Genomic DNA, 12,118 nt, shown 5'->3' with positions numbered 1-12,118 from the left:
CGTATTGGCTTTGGAGTTTATCAGTAAGGCTACTGAGACTGAGGGAGAATTACGGAAGAGAAAAGATTAGACAACTACTTAACCCATGGAGCTATAGACCTCCTCCTAACTGAACAATCATTATACACCTCACAGCCTCTGCTTCCCAGCAGGGTACTTGTGTAAACCTACTTCTGAAATGAGCAAGAGAAACAACTCGGGATCTTAATCCAGCAAATGTCTAACACATAGGAAGGCACACTGTCAAGGCAAAAATCCTAAAATCAGACTAAACACATACGTTCAGCTGAGAGTGGTATAAAGGCAGAGCAGAGTGCACACACCTCACATGCTCTTAAGCTACTCTGCTTTTTAACTTTTCTACGTGAAAAAAGTTCTCTATAGAACATATTAGTCTGCAAATCAAAGTATTCCAACTTTAATCTATGCACACCAAAAAGCAGTGAATGACAGGAATGGCGTAGTGTGCATGCATGCACTTGTGACTGTTAAGAAATTTAATGCCTTCTGTTTGCTGTTTTTGGATCATCCCACAGAAAAGCAGGAATTTCGTTAGCACAGCCCTCATTCTGGATTGCTGACAAGAGTCTTTTCACAAAACAGAAGCAAGTTTTAAATGAATACCAGTGTTTTTTTATCTAGTGATCTTGAAAATTTCTCAAGAAACCATATCAAAGTTACTAGGCAAAACAAATTATTTGGTATTACTTGAATAGAGGAAATATTTTCATAAAAAGGAAGTAAGTTCTTTTTACTGCAATTGTTTTCTTAGAGAAACCACCCCTTCTTTGATTTGTCGTTAGTACTGAGGATAGGTAGTACCTACTATCAAAATGACTCTTCCTCTCCTCCCTCCTTGGAACTCTCCTGCGAACTCGAGGCAGTGTGGTACAATGCAGGAATCACTGGATTTAGTTGGAACTGGCTGTGACATTTACTAGCAGTATAATCTTGAGCTAGTTATTTAACCTCTGAATCTTGTCTTTCATTTGCAAAGTGGAGATAAATTCAGATTGCAGAATAAATTTAAGCAGAATAGTGAAGCTATTAAGAGTGAGGGTCCCAGCAATGGCACTAAGCACAAGCAGTGTCACCTTCTGTAAATTCCTTATGTTCTTTATGTCCTCTATAAAATGGGGGTAATAATGGTACCCACCTCCTGGGGCAGATGTAAGCATTAAATGCATAAATACAAAAAAAAGGGGGCTAATATTTTTCTTTGGACATACAGTGCTCTCTTTATTTCATAAGGTTTTTGTGCAGACCAGTTAACTTATAGTATGTTAACTACCCTAAGATCTACAAAAGGAAATATACATAGCCTTCCTTGCTTCATCTCTAATAGAGTATCTACTACCTTGAGTTTTATTCTATTTACAAATCAGTACTGCTTTACTGGTTTTTGAGAAGTGCCTGGACAATATTTTATCCATCTTAATATCCCTATATATCATAAAGAAATCTGTGGCATATAGGAGGTGTTTCAGGCAGTATTCACTGAGGTGTTCTACTTAATTGAAAAACAATTTTCTTTCTTTAAACTTGTTTAAAGAATCCATGAACACAGTAAACTTAATTAACATAAAGGATAAAAAATGAAAAATTAAGTCCTTCTCTACCCAATGGCAACACTCCTCAGTTCCTAGTCTCAAAAACAACCATTATCCTCATGTTTTAATGCAGAATTGTGTGTGTGTATGTATGTGTGTACATGTGTATTTATGTACTCTGTTTTTACACAAATTGGACTATATAATTCACCTGACCTTAACTTCGTTTTCTTTATTTAACAATATCTGTTCAATATTTTCCATATCAGCATGCAGAAATCTACACTGTTCTTATCTAATCCTTGCATAAAATCTATTTTACAAGAACATGATAATTGATTCATTCAGGCTTTTAAGATTACTTCTTGTTTAAGTGCTGTAATAAACATTGTATAGTACCACACAGAACTATTAATCTGATAAAAATTATTTTACTTTAGATTTTTAATCTGCCTTTTTTTATTGTGAATGAAATTGGGCATCCTTTTCTATGTTTAAATTGTTTTTTTTAGAACTGTCTATCAAAGTTCTTTCCCCATTCTCTACTAGGTTGTCAGCCTTTCTCACTGAATTTAAATGCTTTATATACTAAGGAACTTAGCGCTGTGTTTGATATGTTTTGCAAAAATTTTAGTTTATCTTTTTACTCTAGGGTATTTTTTGACATATATGCTAATTTTACCTTTTAAATTTTTAACGTTTTCAAATATGGCTTCTAGATTCTGTATGCTGCTTCAATAGCTTTTTCCAAATTCCAAGAAACTCTACAATATTTTTTTGAGAAGGAAGATTTTTCTAATCAATGTAAAATACTATTGGTTATCCTATGTAGTTTCGTATTTTATTTACAATTGTCATTTAAAGAAAAAATTAAGAAGAAAAACAAATGAGAAGTATGACTTTATGTAGCGCGACCTTCATATACCAACCTGTGAGCAAATTTTCCCACATATTTAAGTAATGTACTGAAGTTCACAAACTTTACAGCGCTGCCATCATTTATGTTCCTGAACTAGTCACATCTGAGAAGCTACCTTTAATGATTGTAAAGTCTACCAGCATTTCATTTCGAGAAATGAAAAAAAGTAAACCTAAAAGAATAGTTTCTGAAACTATTCTGGCCTCTTAAATTTCAAAATAGTACAAAATTATGAAGACTATGACTTCATGTTACAGTAAATCATCACCCTTTCCCTAGTGAGAATATTGTAATACAGACATCAAAACTTAGTATCAAACATGGGTAAAAATGTTATTTAAAATTTATCAGATATTACAATTATAGCTAAAACTTTTTATCCATAGAAGAGTACACTTGAGACGAATATCCAAAAAAAGCATACATTTGCTAGAACTGAAATACAGAAGGAATGGTAAATTACAGTAATCTTGTCTCTAACAGTATTATACTCTAAGGAGTTATATGTTTGCCATGTATGAATATACACACTATTGCTATAGTGACTACAGTAATTTATATTTGTTGATACAGTAAATCAATGAAATGCAACACATTTTAATATACATACATAGCACAGGTAAAGTTTTGTATAAATATGATGGCCCATGTACAAAATTCCATCCTAATTAATTTTTAGCCAATTTTACTGAAATTAAGTTGAAATTCTAGGATTAAAAAGCAATTACTTCAACCATAAAAATGAATGAAATAATGCCATTTACAGCAATATGGACGGACCTAGAGATTATCATATTAAGTGAAGTAAGTCATACAGAGAAAGACATACCATATGATACCATTTGTATGTGGAATCTAAAAAAAATATATATATATATATTTTAATTATATATATATATATATATATATATATATATATATATATATATATATATATATTATATATATACACACACACACACACAAAAGAGCTTACAAACCAGAAATAGACTCACAGACATGGAAAATAAACTTTGGTTACCAAAGGGGAAAGGAGTGGGGGTAGGGCTAAATTAGGAGTTTGGAACTATTATATATAAAATAAACAAACAACAAGGATGTACTATATAGCACAGGGAACTATATTCACTATCTTGTAATAGCCTGTAATGGAAAAGAGTCTGAAAAAGAATATATGTCTGTGTGTGTGTGTGTGTGTGTAGAACTGAATCACTTTGCTGTACACCTGAAACTAACACAACATTGTAAGTCAACTATACTTCAATTTAAAAAAAAGCAATTACTTAAAGTAATATGAATTTTAATTGTTAAACAGAAAAAAAATTCCCTCCTCAAAGAACATAAAAGAAATTCTCCTTTGATTTATTTTTACAGTTTAGGATGTTTCTAATTAATGCAGAGCACCTAGTATTTTTACACTTTAATGATTAAATTCAAATGTTTGGTAAATTTATACTCTAAATTATAATTTATATATTAATAAAAGTGTTATATCATGATTATTTGTAGCTATAATATATAAAGCTATTACTCATTATATAATAATCATAGTACATAAATTATCAAATCTTTCAAATTAAATTTTAACTCTTCATCATGAGATACTTCTTTTACAATTTGGTTAACAGAAAAGCATTTTCATAAATGGCTCATTTCTATGAAGATAAGAATTTGTTAGTCTGAGTGAAAAGAAATCTTATTATAAGTCTCAACACCAACAATTATTTTTCAAATTTATTTCCTTGATATGAAATGAAGAAGGTAAAATTCAAGTGTATCTGTGGGAATTTACACACAGTTTTGTACACTGACAAACAGCAACAGTTTAATAAAAACAATATTTCGTCAGAACAAATGATTAGCAATGAAAAGAGGATGTGAAATTAGATTTTAATTGATCAATTTGTTCTGTTACTCAATATTATAGTCACAAACAACTATAAAATATAAATATTTGAGTATTTTCAATGAACAAATTAAAGATGTTTAATATAGGTTTTTTTTAACTTAAAGGAGACAATATAGTTCACAGTTTAAAACGAAGTCAAATTTTAAAGCATTAATGATCAAGAGAAAGTTAATTGTTATAGTGATTTTTTTTTTTTTTTGAGACTTGGAAGTTTGTGAACAGAGTTAGATGATAACAATAGTTAATACAAAAGACTTTAATAATCGACTTTACATAGACAAAGCTTTGAATATATTTCAGGATAAAACATATTTATACAAATATTGCTTCATAATACAAACACATTTATAAATTAAAGCTTTCCCCCCTCTTCTTTATGCTTTCAAAATACCACTCCTGAACTTTAGAATATAGTGCTATAAAAACACATGGTTTAATCACCTACATTTACAAATAATCATCCCAATGCTAAGAAGTAAAGGGACTCAAACAGGAGCTCTTATTATAAGTGACTCCCAGGCCAAACAAATTTCAATTGTAAAAGATTCTTCAGTAACCATACTGGGCTCTCTACACTCAAAGTCTTCATAATTATCATTGCTTCAAGATACATAATACTAAGTGGATAAAGTTACAACAGACTTGCCTTAAATTCACTAACATGGTATTAAATAAAGGGATAACCGAATAAAGGTATTTACACAGGTAAACAGATACAGATCACTGTTTTTTAAAAATGATAGAAAACCAATGGGGAAAAATTATGTTATTTTGTGAAGATGTTAAGCATCACAGTTTTTTTTTTTTTAAGTTTTTTTTTTTTTCCAACCAAAGTCATTTTTAGAAGGGGAAAAAAAGTGACATAAGATAAGGTACTTTAAGTTGGTATTATACACAAAATTATTATTTTAGCTTTAAGGTAGAAGGGCCAAATTACTGAAATAAAAAAATAGAGAAAACATAAAAAGCCCATTAATTTCAGAATGTTGAGGGGGAAAAAGAGTCCAAAGTTTTTAGACAGGTACACATAATTTAAATTAGAGTGGAAAATGGGCTTTTGAACCCTATAAACAGAGTTCATGAGTAAGAGTAAAGGACATATTTTAGTAACATATATAATTTGGTTACATACTAAATTTATTGACCTAAATTGTTCATAAATATAAAGATACTTTTTCTTAGAAATTGGACACTTACTGTTTTTCACTCCATAACTTAAATCATCCACCTATTTAAGATGGCATATGATTTTGCAATGCCTGGCATCTGATGACTTCAAATAATATAAAATTCTCAATTTTTAAAACTTAGGGGGAAAGTTCATTTTTTTATCTGCATGATGAAATGTATTGTGAATTCTGAATTATCAAATTGAGGGAATAAATTCTATCCTCATCCTCTGAATAAGGTTTTCACAGATAATCTTAATCATTTTTAAAATATCAAGTTTTGGAAAGTCATAGTAACCAGGACCTAAAATATCGTAATAAAAATATTTTTTAAATCTAAATTAAACTTTATACAACTTACAACTTTATTAGTTGTGTAAGTTGATTCTACTAATCTATGAACAAACTGTTCAAATTTCTTCACCAGGAAAACAATGCAAAAGGATTATGATTTACTTGATCTATTTGAAAGGATATAATATTTATAGATCTTATGGAACATAAAATAAGCTTTCTAGATTAATGACCATCAAATTAGTGATTTCTTTCTGTTTAATTTACAAATTATATTTTTCGAATTTTAATTTTTAAATGAAGCAAATACTATGGGAGTTAAAAATGTTTCATAGTGCTAATGATAAAAGATAAAGAAAATATTATTCTTATCAAATTGGGAAAAAAACATCTTCCAGGTGTGATGTGTAAGTGGACTTTAATATGCTTGGTTTCTGTTGTGTGAACATTCAAGAGGACACTTAAGGGCTGTTATTACTTACAAGCATCAGTTTCTCCAGGGCTATGCCAGATACTTGAAATGGTGTTATACACACTAATTGAATCAATATGTCTATCTAATACTCTGTTGAAGTTGCTTCTGGGCTAATATAATTCTCTCATTTAAACTTTCGAAAAAGAAACACCAAACATAACTAAATCCATGTTAACAGCCCAGCAGCTGCTTAAATAATGTGTTAAAAAAACAAACTGCCTTCAAAACTCTGATGTAAAGCACAATTATTTACAACTTTACCAACAGTCTAAACAATTAAAATCATCACAACAAAAATATATTGCGGTATGTGCAATCATTTTTAGAAGAAATTCCTCAACAAAATTTCACACAATATAACATCTTTGTTGCTTTTAACTGCATAAATAAATAAGTCTTGCAAAACCACTCCCTTATAACATCCTGAAGTATTCGTTGTAGAAATGGTTGGACAAGTCTAGACACTGGTGTCACTGCACTGCAGCTGAGCCATTTGTGGGTAGCTTTCTAAGTCTGCACATCACATCACCTCATTTTCATTTCCTCCCACCTCTCTCCTTTCCCCAATATAGTTAGATTATGTATTTCTTAACCCTACTAGAGCAACTAGATCAAGACAGTACTGCTTTCTGAAATATGGTTATTATTCTAAAAATAGTGTAATGGACAGTTATTCTTCAGTTGAATGCAGGAAACCAGGGTGTTTACCTCCTTTTCTACCACTTAACTAGTTGTGGGACCTTGGGAAATTATGTTTATTTTGACTCAGCCACCTCCATCACCTGAGATATGGGGAAAATAACACTTGATGTTCCTAAAAACAGCAGGTTAGATAGAACAGCCTCTGTACACAATAGATTAATGATCCTTTTAATAATAATAATAGAAAAGTAACAACTTACTAAAATTCTTTGATTTAAAAAAAATTCATATTCTGTCTCATTTGATACTCAAGACAACAGTGGGTTGTAGGTAGGGCAGTCACAGATAAATAAATGGAGGCATGGCTGTTAAGTAACCTTCCCAAGGATACAAAGGTAGTAAATGTGAGCCTGGTGTCAATTCAAGATCTTCTGCCTTTCAGCTTTGCCATCTTTCTATGACATGACACTGCCTCTCCAATTAAACAAGTAACCAATATTAGTATCATATTTGGGGCAAATATCAGTCATGGGCAAACAGATCTTTCAGATGCCATGAAGCTATGTTGATCAGTTGAAGAGGATACCAGGAATTCAAGTCTACATCAGTCAGATAAAATATACTTTAAAGTTTCCATAAACTGAACAACAGAATACTTTCTATCAATTCTAAGTTGCATATACTCACTCAAAGCACTTCCTTCTAATTTTTAGACTTGCTTTGGTCTTAACACAGGGGTAGGTCCATGCAGTGCAACTAGTTCCTGAAGAATCTGTCAATATTCAATCCTTTTCCTGACCCCCACTTTTTCTGTATTTCCTGTCATGCTATGACTTATCAGTGGTAGGTAAAGACAGCCATTTGAAGAGTAAGTCAATATTATCAACTTTAATCTCTAAACCAACAGTTATGGAGGATGGCATTTTAGGACTTCCTTTGTGGTCACATTTTGACAGTCTTGTGTCAATTTTTGTTATAAAGATAAATCGTACCTATGAGCAGCTCATGCAGCATTTCTTTTACATTTAAAGAGATCTCTTCACAACAAAATAAATACCAAAACTTTCCTTTCTATCTCCTTGGAAAAAAAAAAAAAAGTAAAACTAAAGAGCGAAGACATCTGACTCCCTGCTGGTTTCCCACAATGCATGGTACCTTATAAAGCATGCCTGTCATCAGACCACACACCTTTATGGCCCAGCACAGGGGCACCACTGGAGCCCAAGGATGAAGTTTCTATTTTCTGGCAGACAACTAGTTCATAATGTACAACGTGGAGGAAATAAGCTTAGTTTAAATAGAAATGCCACAGGCAAACAACAGTCTATCCCTTTTCCTGCCCTTTAAATGAATGACTGCCTTTGCCAAGTCCTAGAGGTTCAGTGTCTGCCATGTCTTGCTTATCCAACTCCTTTTTGTGCATTTTCATGGGCAACACAGATTTTAAGATTCCACATGTCCTCTCACCTGGAACAATTTCAACAACTTTATAGCTGGTCTCTTTTCTTCAGTTTTTTGCCACACTCCACTCCCCTACTTCATCTTATATTCAGTTTTTAGGCTAATCTTCCTAAAGCAGAGATCATATCACTCTTCTGAATGTCTTCAAAGACAGCTCACTGCCTACAAATTAAATACAAAGGTATTGGTGTGGACTTGAAGGACGTCCAATTTTTCTAAAGCATAGTTCCATCATCTCCCTTGGCCATTTGTCTTACTAGTCCCTTAGTTATTCATACTTTTTCCAGGCATTTTCCAGTCATTCTTCCTGGAACTTATCCTGTACATCTCTACTTACTTTTTTTTCCTTGCCTTAATTATTATTTTCTGGACTCCTTCCCCTATTTCTATCAATATCAGCATACTTTTCAAGGCTCACTTATCTTCCACCTTTTTTCATGAAGTGTTTCCTGAGCACAAGGACACCTTACCGTGATTTCATTAGTATATTTGCCTTAACTCTACACTCCCTAGGGTGTAAGATCTTTGAAAGGACATGCTGTCTTTATTCACAATTGTAAAACCATCTTCCCCTTACATACACTAGGCGCTCAATAAAAGTTTGTTGAATTCTTGTTGCTGATTTTCCTACCATACTTCTTTAAGTTACAGAGACCAGGCATAAATTAACCACAGGTAACTATTATAACCATACAGAGTTAGGTTTTAAACACAAAACATCAACAACACAACATCAATTAAAGGACCACTGTATAACAGGAAAGACTTCAGGCACATTATACATGTCACCTGATCTAATCATAACAGCCACTCCATGAAGTATATAATATCCTCATTGCACAGATGAGAAAATAAAGCTCGGAATGGGTAAAGTAACATGTCCGAGTTACACATCTACTTGGAGCCAGATCTGAGACTAGAACCGAGAACCAATGACCAAATTCTTGCTGTTTCCCCTATGTCACCAAAAGCAAAGCATTACTGGTTACCAGTAAAGAAAAAAGGGATGTCAGTATGTTAAAGCAGAGTAACTTTGAGTCACTGTGTGCCATCTGACGTTGTCTTTACTGCATGCCGAATGCAGGTGTGATGGTTTGCCAGCTTGGAGTGGAGAGAAATTTGTCTGAGCGCCTGTTTTGGAAGAAGACCAGCTTACACCGCCAGATTTTCTGAGCATGGATTTTATTTCATATAAGAGCAATCTACTTTGAACTGGTGTTTGGCAACCATCTGCTTAACATAACTGTGGGAGGTTTGTGAAGCAAATCACATTGTGAAATTCCCTCTTTAATAAGGGGGACACAAAATTTTTAACCAAACTTCTGTAAGTAAAATCACTACTATTAAATCCAGCTGAGTGGGCATATTCCCGAAGGGACCCAAACGTTGGATTGCCAGAGGTCACTGAGGACGCTGAAACCAGGTCAGAAGGCACTGCTGCCGGCACGCTACAGAGAAAGAGATAAGAAATGGAGCAGGGTTTCTGTTACGGGGCAAGGGCAACAGAGGGTAGAAGCAAAGCCAGGCGATGCAGTTCAGCAGCTTTACTGAGTCTCTGAACTGAAGTGACAGAGGAACCCAACAGCTTCCATATCGTGGGTTGAAATATCCCTGGCGGCCCAAATCTGGAACATACGTCAAGTCTACAGAAGTTTTTTCCTGGTGTTCTTGCATAAACCCTTCACTCTTTGTGTGGAACAGTCACCATTTAGCCCCAAGATGCAGCATTGGTCAGTTAAAAGTGTATAACCAAGAAAACGTATCAAGTCATAACAAAAAAGAGAAGATTTGTAGTGGCGACTAAGGAAAATGCACCCGGGCAAGTACCCAGCAAACTTTCATAGATCGGTGTCAGATACTTATTTTCTACAGTGCAGAAGCAGCAGCCCCCAGTTTTTTTTTTTTTTTTTCACAATGTTCATACCTGCTTCCTGCCGCTAATGAACAGACACTTTAACCAGTCATAGAGTGCATCTGTTAAAAGGTGAAAAAAGATTACAAAGCAACATAGGAGGTACCAGGTGAATAATGGAAATGCTGGATTAGAATACCTCTGTTTAAGTACTTTACATATGTGAATATTAAGAAGTCACTTAACATGTCCCTGTTCCTTACTACATAAAGTGGGGGTAATATCCTTTATATAAAAGATATAGAACAGTCACTTAGAGCAGACAGTAGAGTCTATGGCTTAGATTCAGTACCTTGAGTTTAAGGCCAGGCTCTTTTATTTATTAGCCACACGATCTTAAGAAACCTCAAGAAACCTCTCTAAGTCTCATTTATAAAATCAAGATAATGATAATACCTGCCTCTTAGGGCTGACTGAGTATTAAATACAATTGTATAGCTAACACCCTCAGGGCTATTTTATCTCTGAATAGAGCTACCATATGAAAGCATATCATAAAATGTAGGACAAGAAACAAATATAACTGGGTGTTTGAGATGGATGACAAGGATGACAGAGAAGACCTCATGAGGTAAGTGCATTTCAGATAGTCCTTACAGGTTGGATATGCTTTATATAAAAGAGAGAGAAGACAGATGGCACTGAAGATGGGGGGGGGAAGCATGAAGAAAGGAAAGATGTGTAAGTATATATTGATTTTGAGTGACACCATTTTTCTGGAATGTGTGTATATTCAATTGGTAACATAAATAGAAACTATTCTAAAATCAAAGAGTTTAAAATAGAGTCAGGCATAAAAGCCATAAGGGAATTAATGCTTGTAGGCAGTAATTTCGGACAAGTGCTGTCAACTTATTAGCAGACTATGTTTTAACAACCACGGTATAAAAGAGGGAGCTCCTTAGAATTTATTCATTCATCCATTCAAAATTACTCACTGAGCACCTGCCCTGTGCCAGGTACCACAATGCAGCAGTGAATCAGACAGATATGGTCCCTGCTTTGATGGCACCTGTGAAATTCATGCACGTGTATATATGTATCGATAAATGTATTTTTTGCTTCTATACGTGAGCAACTATGCACAGTAAAATACTGTGATATGAAATACAACAACTTATTAGTGCCCCCCCCCAATATGCTACTACTATAAAATCTCAGGGCAAAATGCAGAGCATACGTCATCAAGAAATACTCTTATGATATTCCATTTAAAAAATAAATAAAATAGATAAATTAAAAAAAGAAATACTCTTATGAGATCATTATTTCAAAAAGATAGCTTCATCTGAATTGTAAGTCATTACTTTAAGCATGTCATCTATTTGTGAACCGAAGTTTTGATTATTCAGTGAGTCGTCCGTCTCTGGCTTTCTAAAGCTCATAGCCAAAGTGTATGAAACATACTTAAAATGATGATGGACTTCTATGGATCATAGAAAGCAAATTAAACAGGTATGTCTGATATAGTTACAGGGCATACAAACAGGGTTTTTTAGCTTGTAAAATCAAGCTACTATATTTATAAGATGTCAAAGAGTTTCTTACTCATTTAAAAAACCATATAAGTAGACTAAAATTTACACAAACTGAACTTTATTTCTCCTTCTGTAACTTATATTGCATCTCCATCACCTGTAATTGGATGGATTACCTTCCAAGAGACTAACTTCCTTATCTGTGAAACCTAGACAATGTTACATATTTGTGCAAGTAAAATAATTAATAACCTACCTGCCTGAGGCCAAGATTCTTGAAGTCCCTTCAGTTTATGGTGTATGTGATTT

General features: G+C 33.4%; 1 protein-coding gene across 12 annotated transcripts in view; it reads right to left on the bottom strand.

The window, feature by feature from the left end:
* The window catches only part of IKZF2 (IKAROS family zinc finger 2), a 160,092-nt gene that overhangs the window by 59,582 nt on the left and 88,392 nt on the right, over positions 1 to 12,118 (bottom strand). The window lies entirely within an intron of this gene.

Source organism: Camelus bactrianus, chromosome 5 (genome assembly GCF_048773025.1).
Source record: "Camelus bactrianus isolate YW-2024 breed Bactrian camel chromosome 5, ASM4877302v1, whole genome shotgun sequence".
Lineage (NCBI taxonomy): Eukaryota > Metazoa > Chordata > Mammalia > Artiodactyla > Camelidae > Camelus > Camelus bactrianus.
Note: the sequence above shows the minus strand (reverse complement) of the source record. Positions and strands in the feature narration are given on the sequence as shown.